Below are 13913 nucleotides of genomic sequence, written 5' to 3'. Positions count from 1 at the left end.
CTTAGGATCTTGCCACTCCTTGTTCCATAATCCATCACAAGAATTCACCCATAACTTGAAAACTTCACAACACAAAACTTAAAGTAGAAAACTTGTGAGCTCCGTTAGCGAAAGAAAACAAAAGACCACTTCAAGTTACTGTAATGAACTCATTATTTATTTATATTGGTGTTAAACCTAATGTATTCCAACTTCTCTATGGATTATAAACTATTTTAATAACCATAGATTCATCAAAATAAGCAAACAACACACGAAAAATAGAATCTGTCAAAAACAGAACAGTCTGTAGTAATCTGTAGCTAGCGCAATATCTGGAATCCCAAAAATTCTAAAATAAATTGCTGGGCGTGAGGAATTTATCTACTAATCATCTGCAAAATTAATTAACTAAATATCAATCTCCAAATAAAAATGACAGCAGTTCTTGTGAGCGCTTAAGTTTCTGTTTTTTACAGCAAGTTCAACAAGACTTTCCCCATGTCTTCCCAACGGTTCTACTTGGCACAAACACTAATTAAACACAAAAAACACAACCAAAACAGAGGCTAAATAATTTATTTATTACTAAATAGGAGCAAAAAGCAAGGAATAAAAATAAAATTGGGTTGCCTCCCAACAAGCGCTATCGTTTAACGCCCCTAGCTAGGCATAAAAGAGAATATAGATCTAGGTATTGCCATCTTTGGTATTAGAAAAGGAAAGAGCAAGCTTGCTATCTATAGAATTAATCTTTCTATTTTGATAAAGCACATGGCCATTAATGGTAGAAGAAAGATTAAGTATGTTACGGAAGTTTGTATCTAAGCTATCCTTTATCTCTTTAATAGATTCGTTTTGGTAAGAAAGCAAGAGAGATGTGATTTCAGTTTTCTCATTAATGGGGTGCCCAAATATAGTTTTCATCCTCTCATAGGTATCTATGGGGTCCCCTTCAAGAAAATTCCCCTCGAAAATAGAATCTAAAACTTGTTTGAATGAAGCGGGTAGTCCAACATAAAAGCTTTTTAAGTAAACCTCAATTTGATATTGGGGTACATAGCTAGCCCGGATACTTAACAGCCTATCCCAAGCATCTCTCAAGGATTCATCAAGTAAATAGCGAAAAATTCCAGAATCATCTTCATCAAAATTACTAAGGTTCTCATTGATAACTCTGGCAAGTTGTTCTATAGCATTCCGATTCATGAGTTTAGATAAGATAGCAGGATTGTCTAAAGCACTAGAACTTGGGAGAGAACTCCCAACTCTTTTTGGTTCTGACATGACGAGGGAAAAGAGGCAAATAGAGAGGGAGGATAGATAGAGAGAGAGAGGGCGAATAAAACGGCAAGGGTGAAGTGGGGGAGAGCAAAACGAGAGGCAAATGGCAAATAATGTAATGCGAGAGATAGGGATTGTGATGGGTACTTGTTATGTTGACTTTTTGCGTAGACTCCCCGACAACGGCGCCAAAAATTCTTCTTGCTACGTCTTGAGCTTGCGTTGGATTTCCCCAAAGAGGAAAGGATGATGCAGCAGAGTAGCATAAGTATTTCCCTCAGTTTTTGTGATGCCCGGATAATTAAGCTACAGTAAACCTCCGTTAATGATGCCGCGTCACCGCGGTTACCGTTGCTAATCTCGCGTTAGTTCGAAACCGATTCAAATTCAAATTCAAAAGAAAAACAAACAACAAAAGTTTTTCAAAATTTAAAACAAAAGTGTTCGGGAGATGCCATATTTTACATAGGTCAATATGGTGTAATAAACACAATTTTATAAACTGCCTAAGTATTTTAAAATAAATAAAGACAGAAAAGGGAAAATAAATAAAAGAAAGAAACTAACAAAACAAAAAAAAAGAAGAAAGAGGGAACCCCCTCCCCTCGTCCTACTGGCCCAGTTGGCCGGCCCATTCGGGCGCAGGCCCAACCGGCCTCCCCCCTCCCCTTATCCATTCCCCCCCCCCAAACCCTAACCCACAGTCCACCACTCCCGTCCCCGATCCCCCCCTCACTCCCCCTCGCCCCCTGGATCTGGGCGGCGCCCATTCCGTCGCCTCGCACGACCCCCCCACTCCTCCCGCACGAACCCCCCCCACTCCTCCCGATCGAGACCCCCACTCCCTCTCGTTCTCCAGCGACACCGAGCACCCTGCGCCCGATCCCTTGCCGCGCTGGAGCCCCACCTCGCCGGCGAGCCCGCGCCCGAGGACCGCGCCTCCGCCCTACAGCACCTCGCCGCCGTTTGCCGGACGCGACCCCGACGCCGCCCCGCCGCCCGTCGCCGGCGCTCCCTCGCCGGTCTGCCTCTTCTACATCGACGCCGTCGCCTCCCCGTCTCGCTCCACCAAGCCTCCCCTGAGCCCGCGTTCGCACATCTGCAGGGCCAGGTGAGCCCCTCAGATCCACCTCGCCCGCGTCTCCCCGCTGCTGCTACCTTCGTCCTGCGTGCTCGCCCCGCCGGCCGCACGCAATGCTTGCGTGCGCCGCACTGCCCATGGCCATGCCCTCCCCGCTCTCCCCTGTTCCGTGCGCGCACCGGCGCCGACCTTCGCCACGCCCAGCCCGTGCCCACATCCGCGCACCGCCCCGATGCCGCACTGCTCCTGCTGCACTCGCCGCACCGTCCCGCCTCCACCGCTCTGCCTAGTGCGCCGGTGCTCCGTTGCGCCGCGCCGTCCACCGCCCGCGTCCACGGCACCGTCAACGTCCGCGCCGGCCGGCTGCGTCGGTTCCTGCTGCCGGCGCTCGCTCCCGCATCGGCACCCATTCGGACTGGGGGCTAGTGCCCCTGCGCCCGCACGCCCGACCCGCTAGGCCCCCAGGGGCCTATGACAAGGGGGCCCCGCACCAGAACGTTTTGTTAAAAAAAAGGAATTAAAAATAATATGTAAAATAAATAAAATAAATAAATAGATAATAATAATTTAATTAATTAACTAATTAAGGAATTAATTAAGTTAATTAATCATAATTAGATTAACCTAACTAACTAATTAGTTTAATTAAACAGTAGTTAGTTTAGTTAAACACTTATTAGGCTAAACAGTCAATGACCAGTGGGTCCCACACGTCAGTTGACCAGTCAACACCTCTGTTGACTGCTGACGTCATGCTGACGTCATGATGACGTCAGCAAGCACTGTTCTGGATAATGTTGTATTAAAATAATTAAATAAATCCTAAAAATGATTTAAATCTTTTAAAATTAATAGAAAATAAACCGCAACTCAGATGGAAAAACTTTGTACATGAAAGTTGCTCAGAACGACGAGACGAATTTGAATACGCAGCCCGTTTATCCGCCACGCATCCCTAGCATAGCGAACACGCAACTTTCCCCCTCTGTTTCATTTGTGCGAAAACGCGAAACACCGGGGATACTTTCCCGGATGTTTCCCCCCCTTCACCGGTATCACCTCATACCGCGATAGGGCACCCCTAGCACCGCTACTTGTCATGTCATGCATCGCTATGCATCTGTTTGCTTAAATATTTATTGTTTCTCCCCCCTCTTCTCTCGCTAGACACCGAGACCGACGCCGCTGCTACCCAGTACGACTACGGAGTTGACGATCCCTCTCTCTTGCCAGAGCAACCAGGCAAGCCCCCCTTTGATCACCAGATATCGCCTACTCTTCTCTATACTACTTGCATTAGAGTAGCGTAGCATGTTACTGCTTCCCGTTAATCCTATACTGATGCATAGCCTATCCTTGCTACTACTGTTGTTACCTTTACCTGCAATCCTAATGCTTAGTATAGGATGCTAGTTTATCATCAGTGGCCCTACATCCTTGTCCGTCTGCCATGCTATACTATCGGGCCGTGATCACTCGGGAGTTGATCACGGGTATATACTATATACTTTATACATGATACATGTGGTGACTAAAGACGGGTCGGCTTGAGGAGCACCCGCGAGTGGAGTTTTGAGGTGGAGCGGCAGGGCAGGTTCCGACCACCTAGGAGAGAGGTGGGCCTGGCCCTGGTCGGCGTTCGTGGATACTTAACACGCTTAACGAGATCTGGGTATTTGATCTGAGTCAGGCCATTTGGTCTATACGCACTAACCATCTACGCGGGAGTAGTTATGGGTATCCCGGCGTCGTGGTATCAGCCGAAGCCTTCGTGACGTCAGTGACTGAGTGGCGCGCGCCGATTGGACTGGAAGGCCACTAGGCTAGGTCTGCTTTCGGCCGCGTTCGCAACGTGCAGGTGTGCTAAGGGCGATGGGCCCAGACCCCTTGCGCTTAGGTTTAGACCGGTGTGCTGACCTCTCTGTTGGCCTAGGTGGGGCTGCGACGTGTTGATCTTCCGAGGCCGGGCATGACCCAGGAAAGTGTGTCCGGTCAAATGGGATCGAGCATTTTGGGGAATGTGGTGCACCCCTGCAGGGAAGTTAATCTATTCGAATAGCCGTGATCTTCGGTAACAGGACGATTTGGAGTTGTACCTTGACCTTATGACAACTAGAACCGGATACATAATAAAACACACCCTTCCAAGTGCCAGATACAACCGGTGGTCGCTCTCTCACAGGGCGACGAGGGGAGGATCATCGGTTAGGGTTATGCTATGCGATGCTACTTGGAGGTATTCAGTCTACTCTCTTCTACATGCTGCAAGACGGAGGCTGCCAGAAGCGTAGTCTTCGAAAGGATTAGTTATCCCCCTCTTATTCTGGCATTCTGCAGTTCAGTCCTCATATGATACCCTTACTCCACTTGATACCCATCCATATGTAGTGTAGCTCCTTGCTTGCAAGTACTTTGGATGAGTACTCATGGTTGCTTTCTCCCCCTTTTCCCCCTTTTCCTTCTTCCTGGTTGTCGCAACCAGATGTTGGAGCCCAGGAGCCAGACGCCACCGTCGACGATGACCCCTACTACACCGGAGGTGCCTACTACTACGTGATGCCCGCTGACGACGACCAGGAGTAGTTAGGAGGATCCCAGGCAGGAGGTCTGCGCCTCTTTCGATCTGTATCCAGTTTGTGCTAGCCTTCTTAAGGCAAACTTGTTTAACTTATGTCTATACTCAGATATTGTTGCTTCCGCTGACTCGTCTATGATCGAGCTCTTGTATTCGAGCCCTCGAGGCCCCTGTCTTGTAATATGATGCTTGTATGACTTATTTTATTTGTAGAGTTGTGTTGTGATATCTTCCCGTGAGTCCCTGATCTTGATCGTACACGTTTGCGTGTATGATTAGTGTATGATTGAATCGGGGGCGTCACAGTTTTTGAGAACCAAGGTATCAATCCAGTAGGAGGCCATGCTCAAGTCCCTTCTACCTGCACAAAACGATAGCTACTCGCAACCAACGCAATTAGGGTTGTCAATCCCTTCACGGTCACTTACGAGAGTGAGATCTGATAGATATAATATTTTTGGTATTTTTGGTATAAAGATGCAAAGTGAAAAGTAAAGGCAAAGTAAAAAAGCAAAGCAAGATTAAAGTAATGGAAATTGATATGATGAGAATAGACCCAGGGGCCATAGGTTTCCCTAGTGGCTTCTCTCAAGAGCATAAGTATTCTACGGTGGGTGAACAAATTACTATTGAGCAATTGACAGAATTGAGCATAGTTATGAGAATATCTAGGCATGATCATGTACATAGGCATCACGTCCGTGACAAGTAGACCGAAACGATTCTGCATCTACTACTATTACTCCACTCATCGACCGCTATCCAGCATGCATCTAGAGTATTAAGTTAAAAACAGAGTAACGCTTTAAGCAAGATGACATGATGTAGAGAGATAAATTCATGCAATATGAAATAAACCCCATCTTGTTATCCTCGATGGCAATGATACAATACGTGCCTTGCTGCCCCTTCTGTCACTTGGAAAGGACAATGCAAGATCGAACCCAAAGCTAAGCACTTCTCCCATGGCAAGAACTACCAATCTAGTTGGCCAAACCAAACGGATAATTCAAACAGACTTGCAAAGATAACCAATCATAGATAAAAGAATTCAGAGAAGATTCAAATATTATTCATAGATAGACTTGATCATAAACCCACAATTCATCGGTCTCAACAAACACACCGCAAAAAGAAGATTACATCAAATAGATCTCCACGAGAGAGGGGGTGAACTTTGTATTGAGATTCAAAGAGAGAGAAGAAGCCATCTAGCTACTAACTATGGACCCGAAGGTATGAGGTAAACTACTCACACTTCATCGGAGAGGCTATGATGATGTAGAAGCCCTCCGTGATGACGGCCCTCTTCCGGCGGAGCTCCAGAACAGGCCCCAAGATGGGATCTCGTGGATACAGAAAGTTGCGGCGGTGGAATTAGGTTTTTGGCTCCTCCTCTGTTCGTTTGGGGGTACGTAGGTATATATAGGAGGAAGGAGTACGTCGGTGGAGCTCCGAGGGGCCCACGAGGCAGGGGGCATGCCCTAGGGGGGGCGCCCCGCCCTCGTGACCGCCTCTTTTGTTCCTTGGAGCAGGGTCCAAGTCTCCTGGATCACGTTCGGTGAGAAAATCATGTTCCCGAAGGTTTTATTCCGTTTGGACTCCATTTGATATTTTGTTTCTTCGAAACACTGAAATAGGCAAAAAAACAATTCTGGGCTGGGCCTCCGGTTAATAGGTTAGTCCCAAAAATAATATAAAAGTGGAAAATAAAGCCCAAAGTAGTAGATAATATAGCATGGAGCAATCAAAAATTATAGATATGTTTTCTATCAAAAAAATTATAGATACGTTGGAGACGTATCATGGAACCCGATGACAAGTGTACACATTCACAAGTTCCCACTCGCAGTTGTACCCAATATAAACAACCCAATCTCCATTTGTGCCTGCCCAAGCTTTACCCTCAAGCGATGGCATCTTAACATCATACGTATCATTATCAAGCGGCACCAACTTGCACAAGGCGAGGTTTCCCTCGTCCCCGCGCCAGTCAGCAGGGTCACGGCGAAGAAGATAGGGGAGATCAAACTGCTCCTGGACCCTTGGGTTCCTTGTAATGATGTTATTAGTTGATTCAAGAATGGTCTTGAACGAACCTGCCATGCTAGCCGAGGTGATGACGTCGCACTGATCAATGAGTTCCTCGACCACGTCATCTTTCACATCGGGACAAGAATAACGGGTCGTTTCCGGCCTGTTCCCTCCATGGAGAAGACGATCGAACAATGGCAAAAGGAGGGATGAAGGAAAATGGAGGAGGGAGGAAGAGCATGCGACAGCAGTTCCAAATCGAGAGGGAAAGGCGAACAGTTGGTGGATAGTTGCTAGTTTGCCACGGTACACGAAGAGGCGCCCCGGCCTACACGTCCATTTGGAAATTGTTCAAAAGGTCTCGCCGTCGTCTCACTGACATGTTGGAACAGGACCACATATCAATGAAGCATGTTGTGTAATTTCTCGTGCAAAACGTGATCTGGTCGCGTTGGCCTGAGGTGCCGCATTAGTTATCGACCTTTATTTTTGTAACATACAATCTGAGTGGATAGCTCATGTGGTCATCACATGTGAGCGGATATATAGGTGGGCTAGGTGGGCAGGCGGCAACAATCTAAGTGCTAAAAGAGTTGATCCAATGCTTGGTTTTGTTTGGATTTTCCAACTATGACCATTGGATAGACTGAATCAATGGCTTACGTTCAAAGTAATTCTCATACTATAGAATGGTATAGGAACATGGAGAGATTTGGTTCATTTTATATCGCTGGATAATATAAAATATTATGAGTGCAGACGCTCCACCGCGAGGTTTGTTGCTGCTTCTCGGCCGTCGGGAATCTATGTTCTTCCACTCTTTCGTTTAAGACATGAGATTTGTTCATCCTTTTGCCAACACGCGAGACATCTATATGCCTCCATGACACGCGGGACATCTAGCATCAAGGTGGCGTGTCATGCAAGAAAATGGAGATATGCAGTGCGTAAGTGAGTCGTGCACTTCGATGGCACCTACTACGCAATATTTTTTCTCCTCGATGGCACGTGAATAGTGCACGTACTCAATGACAGAGCACGTGATAGTAGCCATGGACATGGTCGGCCCTTTTTGAAGAGAGTAATAATAAATAACTTTGATGTGTCCCGTCAACTCACAGAACGACGAGAAGCTTGCTTACTACGGCTTCTCCCTCGCCAACGCGTGCATGGTGGCTCGCAGCACGAGGAGAAACTTTTGCTTACAAGCGGTGGACGTGGAGCAGTTCATTTGGTGTTAGATTGCTAGAAGTACTACTATAGTACCATCATTATTGTTCGACTTCCGGAAGAGGAGAAGAGCCGAGCGCAAGGTTACTTACTAACATAGTACAGTACTACTATAGCCAAAGTTGGTCCACCTTTTTAGAGCATGGTTAATTAATATAGGCGGCTCTTGCAGCGGCACATCATTTAGAGCAAGTACTTATTTGGTAGGAACAAAGGAGGTGAAACAAAACTTGGAGTGGATGCTAGATTCCCAATTGAAACATGATTACATAGGGAAAAAAATCCTATAGCATTCCATCCTATGAATCAAACGGCCAATGTAGGAAAATTATGAGGGGGGTCTCTCCAACAGTGTTCCTCGGCTCGCACCTAGCATCTTGGTGGTAGAACTTGGAGCCATTCATTTGGTACATGTTGCATCTCAGATCTGGACACAAGGTGACGCGACCTCTCACTTTGTCCGGCATTTGAAGCGGCGCGCCGGTGGAGGGCTAGCATACTCCAATATTAGGTTCCCTCTATGTGATGTGCCAACTTCATATACTAACCGGATGCTGGCTATACTACTATGGTACTCACACTCCAAGAAGTGACTTGAAAACCATTCATAAATTGAGTTTATGACATGCATTTGCAAATGTACGATTCATTAAATACAACAAGTCATCAATACAAACGACAATGAGGATACATGTTTGATTATACATTATTTCCAACAAAACATTCTAGTAAATACTGAAGTTTTCATCAAATAACAAGCAATAAAATGAACTTCAACTCAACTAATCCTCGACGTTGGAAACACTTGCTTTGAACCATAGGTGCTCTGGGAAGGGCCAGCTATTGTCAATATTGGGAGCAACGCAGGACTGATCATCCAGGCTGAAGCGGGATATATCAGGACCAGGGTAGGGAACCACCACAATGTCCGAGGTATAGATACAGTTGCTTCTCATAAATGGTAGTAACATTGTGTCAACAACAGCTGGTTCGCCTTTCACCATCATTGGATAGTTTTGTCCAAGGAAGAGCGAGTTTTCTCCAAGACTATCAATACTGTACTAGGGAGAAGGTGTTGGCTCTAGCACACTAGTATCCATCCCGAATACCCTGCAACGGGTGTTGGAATAGGTCCGGAGAGGGCGACCATGGGAGACAGCACGTGCTCCCTCAATAGTAACAATCTCATTGCACTGTATACAGACAAGAAGAGGTGATCCATCAGAATTAGTTGCCAGGCACCACTGAGTATATAAGTTCTGCTCATCCTCATGCTCGCGATCATCACCATCGTCATTTCCACCTTGGTTATATAAAATTTCAAGTATAGGTGGTGGAATGTTCACAGGACCTCAGAAACACAAGAAGAAGGTTAATTAGTAAAGGGAAACTTGCTAACCCGCATGCATGTGGATGAAAAAATTATAATTACGGTGGAAGACAAACGTACCGAAACTACGAGGATCCCATGCAAAAATAGTGCCACGAGTGGTGGCAACAAACACAAGATCCTCGTATTCAATTGCATGACAGTACTCAACTATGTACAGAAACTAATTTTTGAGCAATATCCATGGAAGAACCATGGAATCAGTAATGACGGCAACAAGCTTGTCGAAGATAGCAACAACCTCATAGTTCTTGTAATTCCAAGAGAGGCTGGGAACTCGACAAATTGCTATCTTCCGTAGACGACAGCGACCATGATCGTATTTGAACGCATGTAGATCATTTGTGTGCTCAACCTTAGGGCACTCTGAGATTTATGGAAGTGGAATCCGCTGACGAGTGTACACATTCACAAGTTCCCTCTCGCAATTGTACCCAATATAAACAACCCAATCTCCATTTGCGTCAGCCCGGGCCTTACCCTTAAGCGATGGCATCTTGACATCACACATATCATTATCAAGCGGCATCAACTCGCACAAGGCGAGGCCTCCGTCGTCCGCACCCACGCGAACAGGCTTATTGTGAAGAAGATAAGGGAGATCAAACCGCTCATGGACCCTTGGGTTCCTTGTAATGATGTTATTAGTTGAGTCGAGAATGGTCTTGAACGAACCTGCCATGCTAGCCGAGGTGATGATGTCGCACTGATCAATGAGTTCCTCCACCATGTCATCTTACAGATCGGGGCAAGAATAACAGGGTCATTTTTGGCTTGTTCCCTCCATGGAGAAGACGATCGAACAATGGCAGAAGGAAGGGTAAAGGCAAATGGAGGAGGGAGGAAGAGTGTGCGACAGCAGTTCCAAATCGGGAGGGGAAGGCGAAGAGGCGGTGGACGGTGGCCACAGTACATGAAGAGGCACCCCGGCCTACATAGACGTCTGTTCGGAAATTGTAAAAAAGGACTCACCGTCGTCTCACTGACATGTTGGAACGGGACCACATGTCAACCAAACATGGTGTGTCATTTCTCGTGCAAAATGCAATCTAGCCGCGTTGGCCCGAAGTGCCGCTTTATTTCTCAACTTTAGTTTTTTAATGGCGTGTCGTTCAGTTTTGAAGCATGACTAACTAGTACTGTATACAAAGAAAATATAAACTACTCTACCACTACTCCACCTCTAGTACTAGTAGTATAAAAAAGATATATAGACTGGAGCTTCAGCGCTTTCTTGCTAAGGGATACCCACTTGCTTCTCACACTATCACATTCTCTCCAGATCTAGAAAAGACGGCCTCTCTCTCCCTCCTCACCGGTGGTCACAGATCCGCCGGGGAAGAAAAGGACATGCAGTGTTGACGCACTACTTGTCGTCGAGCGAGGTCAAGCAGTGACGACAAGGCCGTCCTCTCAGACCTAGCGCCCGCGTGGGATGGCCTCCGTCCCCAAGCTCGCTGATGTAGTGTGTGCGGAGGACGACAACCACGAGCGAAGTCACTTCCCGCCAACCCTCAGGAATGCTACCTCTTTTCGGACCATACCCTTGTTCTATTGCCCCATCTGCCACGTCGCTGCATGTGGATCTTTTTCCACTCCACCATCTTCCCAATTTTCCATCCTCTGCTCTACTGGTCACGCAGACGAAAACCTTAATTTGCACTATTAGAGGAAACCCTACTTCTTGCAAACTAATCCATGTCTGGGTTCAATAAGGAAAGGAAGGGATACTGTACTATCCAAGAGAGTAGGCATCGAACCCGCATCTAGGTTGAAAAGGGGAAAATCAGTAGCTAAGGAACGAGTCTCGTGTCTCTTGGTTGAAGAAGGGTAGAAAGGCATGCAATGCAATAGAGAATGACCAGGTCGATCGGTTTGTTGTTCTCGCATAGGAAAAAAGTGGCTAAACAGAAAAAAATGGGGCGTAATCCACATATGCTGCCTGGATATTTGTTGCTCTGGGGAACCATACCTCCCTCACCACTCTATGCGTCCGTGGAGATACATTGTACTGGTGCGCACACTATTTGAATGGGCCTCCCATGCTCTTATTGCCACTTTTTTGCTGTTAGTATAACACCAGCAGTCAAGTCAAGCAATGCTACTACTAAAGTTATGCCACATTTAACTAATGCCGCAGTTAGTCTAATGCCACTCATAAATTTAAGCAATGCCATTTAATGTCACTAGATTATTTCACGGTTAGCTGTTGATTGTGGATGTATTCAAGATTATTCAGCTAAGGCATTCTAATGCCATTGCACAGCCAGTATACCAACAATGAATCTTGTTACTACCTTCAGATTTTTGCACTGTTAATGCTTATAGATTACATACCTCACTTTCATGAGATAAGTCAAATTTTTTTGTACAGTGTCAAGAGGAAAGGTCAAGAGTTGGCACCTCCTGCTCTAGTTGTTCTATTGATTCATTCGATCAAGTTTTTATGTTTGACCGATTATCAAGATTGGGATAGCAATTTTTAGGTCCCCTCGAGTTCGAAATGATATTTACCTTGAAGGTACATGGTTTGCAATTTTTTTATACTGTCATTAGTTAATAATTCTAGTTACCTTTAGACTTTTGTATTTGGTTTAATGCTCATGCACATCTAGTACATGCTACCTCTTAAGCACTGCGTTGGTTTTCCCTTGAAGAACAAAGGGTGATGCGGCATAGTAGCGTAAGTATTTCCCTCAGTTTTTGAGAACCAAGGCATCAATCCAGTAGTAGGCTACGCGCGAGTCCCTCGCACCTACACAAAACCAATAAATCCTTGCAACCACCGTGAAAAGGGGTTGTCAATCCCTACACAGTCACTTACAAGAGTGAGATCTGATAGATATGATAAGATAATATTTTTGGTATTTTTATGATCAAGATGCAAAGTAAAATAAAAGGCAATGAAAATAACTAAGTGTCGGAAGATTAATATGATAGAATATAGACCCGGGGGCCATAGGTTTCACTAGTGGATTCTCTCAAGTGCATAATTATTTTACGGTGGGTGAACAAATTAGTGTTGAGCAATTGACAGAATTGAGCATAGTTATGAGAATATCTAGGTATGATCATGTATATAGGCATCAAGTCCGAGACAAGTAGACCGACTCCTGCCTGCATCTACTACTATTACTCCACACATCGACCGCTATCCAGCATGCATCTAGAGTATTAAGTTCATAAGAACAGAGTAATGCTTTAAGCAAGAAAACATGATGTAGAGGGATAAATTCATGCAATATGATAAAAAAACCATCTTGTTATCCTCGATGGCAACAATACAATACGTGCCTTGCTGCCCCTACTGTCACTGGGAAAGGACACCGCAAGATTGAACCCAAAGCTAAGCACTTCTCCCATTTCAAGAAAGATCAATCTAGTAGGCCAAACCAAACTAATAATTCTAAGAAACTTGCAAAGATAACCAATAATACATAAAAGTATTCAGAAAATCCAAAGATTGTTCATAGATAAACTTGATCATAAACCCACAATTCATCGGTCTCAACAAACACACCGCAAAAGAAGATTACATCGAATAGATCTCCACAAGAGAGGGGGAGAACATTGTATTGAGATCCAAAAAGAGAGAAGAAGCCATCTAGCTAATAAATATGGACCCGAAGGTCTGAGGTAAACTACTCACACATCATCGGAGAGGCTATGGTGTTGATGTAGAAGCCCTCCGTGATCGATGCCCCCTTCGGCGGAGCTCCGGAACTGGCCACAAGATGGGATCTCGTGGATACAAAAAGTTATGACGGTGGAATTAGGGTTTTGGCTCTGTTTCTAGTCATTTGGGGGTACGTAGGTATATATGGGAGGAAGGAGTACGTCGGTGGAGCAACAGGGGGGCCACGAGGGTGGAGGGCGCACCTTGGGGGGTAGGCGCGCCCCCCTACCTCGTGGCTTCCCTGTTGGTTGCTTGACGTAGAGTCCAAGTCTCCCGTATCATGTTCGTTCCTAAAATCATGTTCCCGAAGGTTTCATTCCGTTTGGACTCTATTTGATATTTTTTCTGCGAAACTCTGAAATAGGCAAAAAAACAGCAATTCTGGGTTGGGCCTCCGGTTAGTAGGTTAGTCCCAAAAATAATATAAAAGTGAATAATAAAGCCCAATAATGTCCAAAACAGAATATAATATAGCATGGAGCAATCAAAAATTATAGATACGTTGGAGACGTATCAAGCATCCCCAAGCTTAATTCCTGCTCATCCTCGAGTAGGTAAATGATAAAAACAGAATTTTTGATGTGGAATGCAACTAGGTATAATTTCAATGTAATTCTTATTAATTGTGGCATGAATATTCAGATCCGAAAGATTCAAGATAAAA

Source organism: Triticum urartu, chromosome 1A (assembly GCF_056163025.1).
Source record: "Triticum urartu cultivar PI428250 chromosome 1A, HENAU_Tu73, whole genome shotgun sequence".
NCBI lineage: Eukaryota > Viridiplantae > Streptophyta > Magnoliopsida > Poales > Poaceae > Triticum > Triticum urartu.
This window is presented reverse-complemented; position numbering follows the sequence as displayed.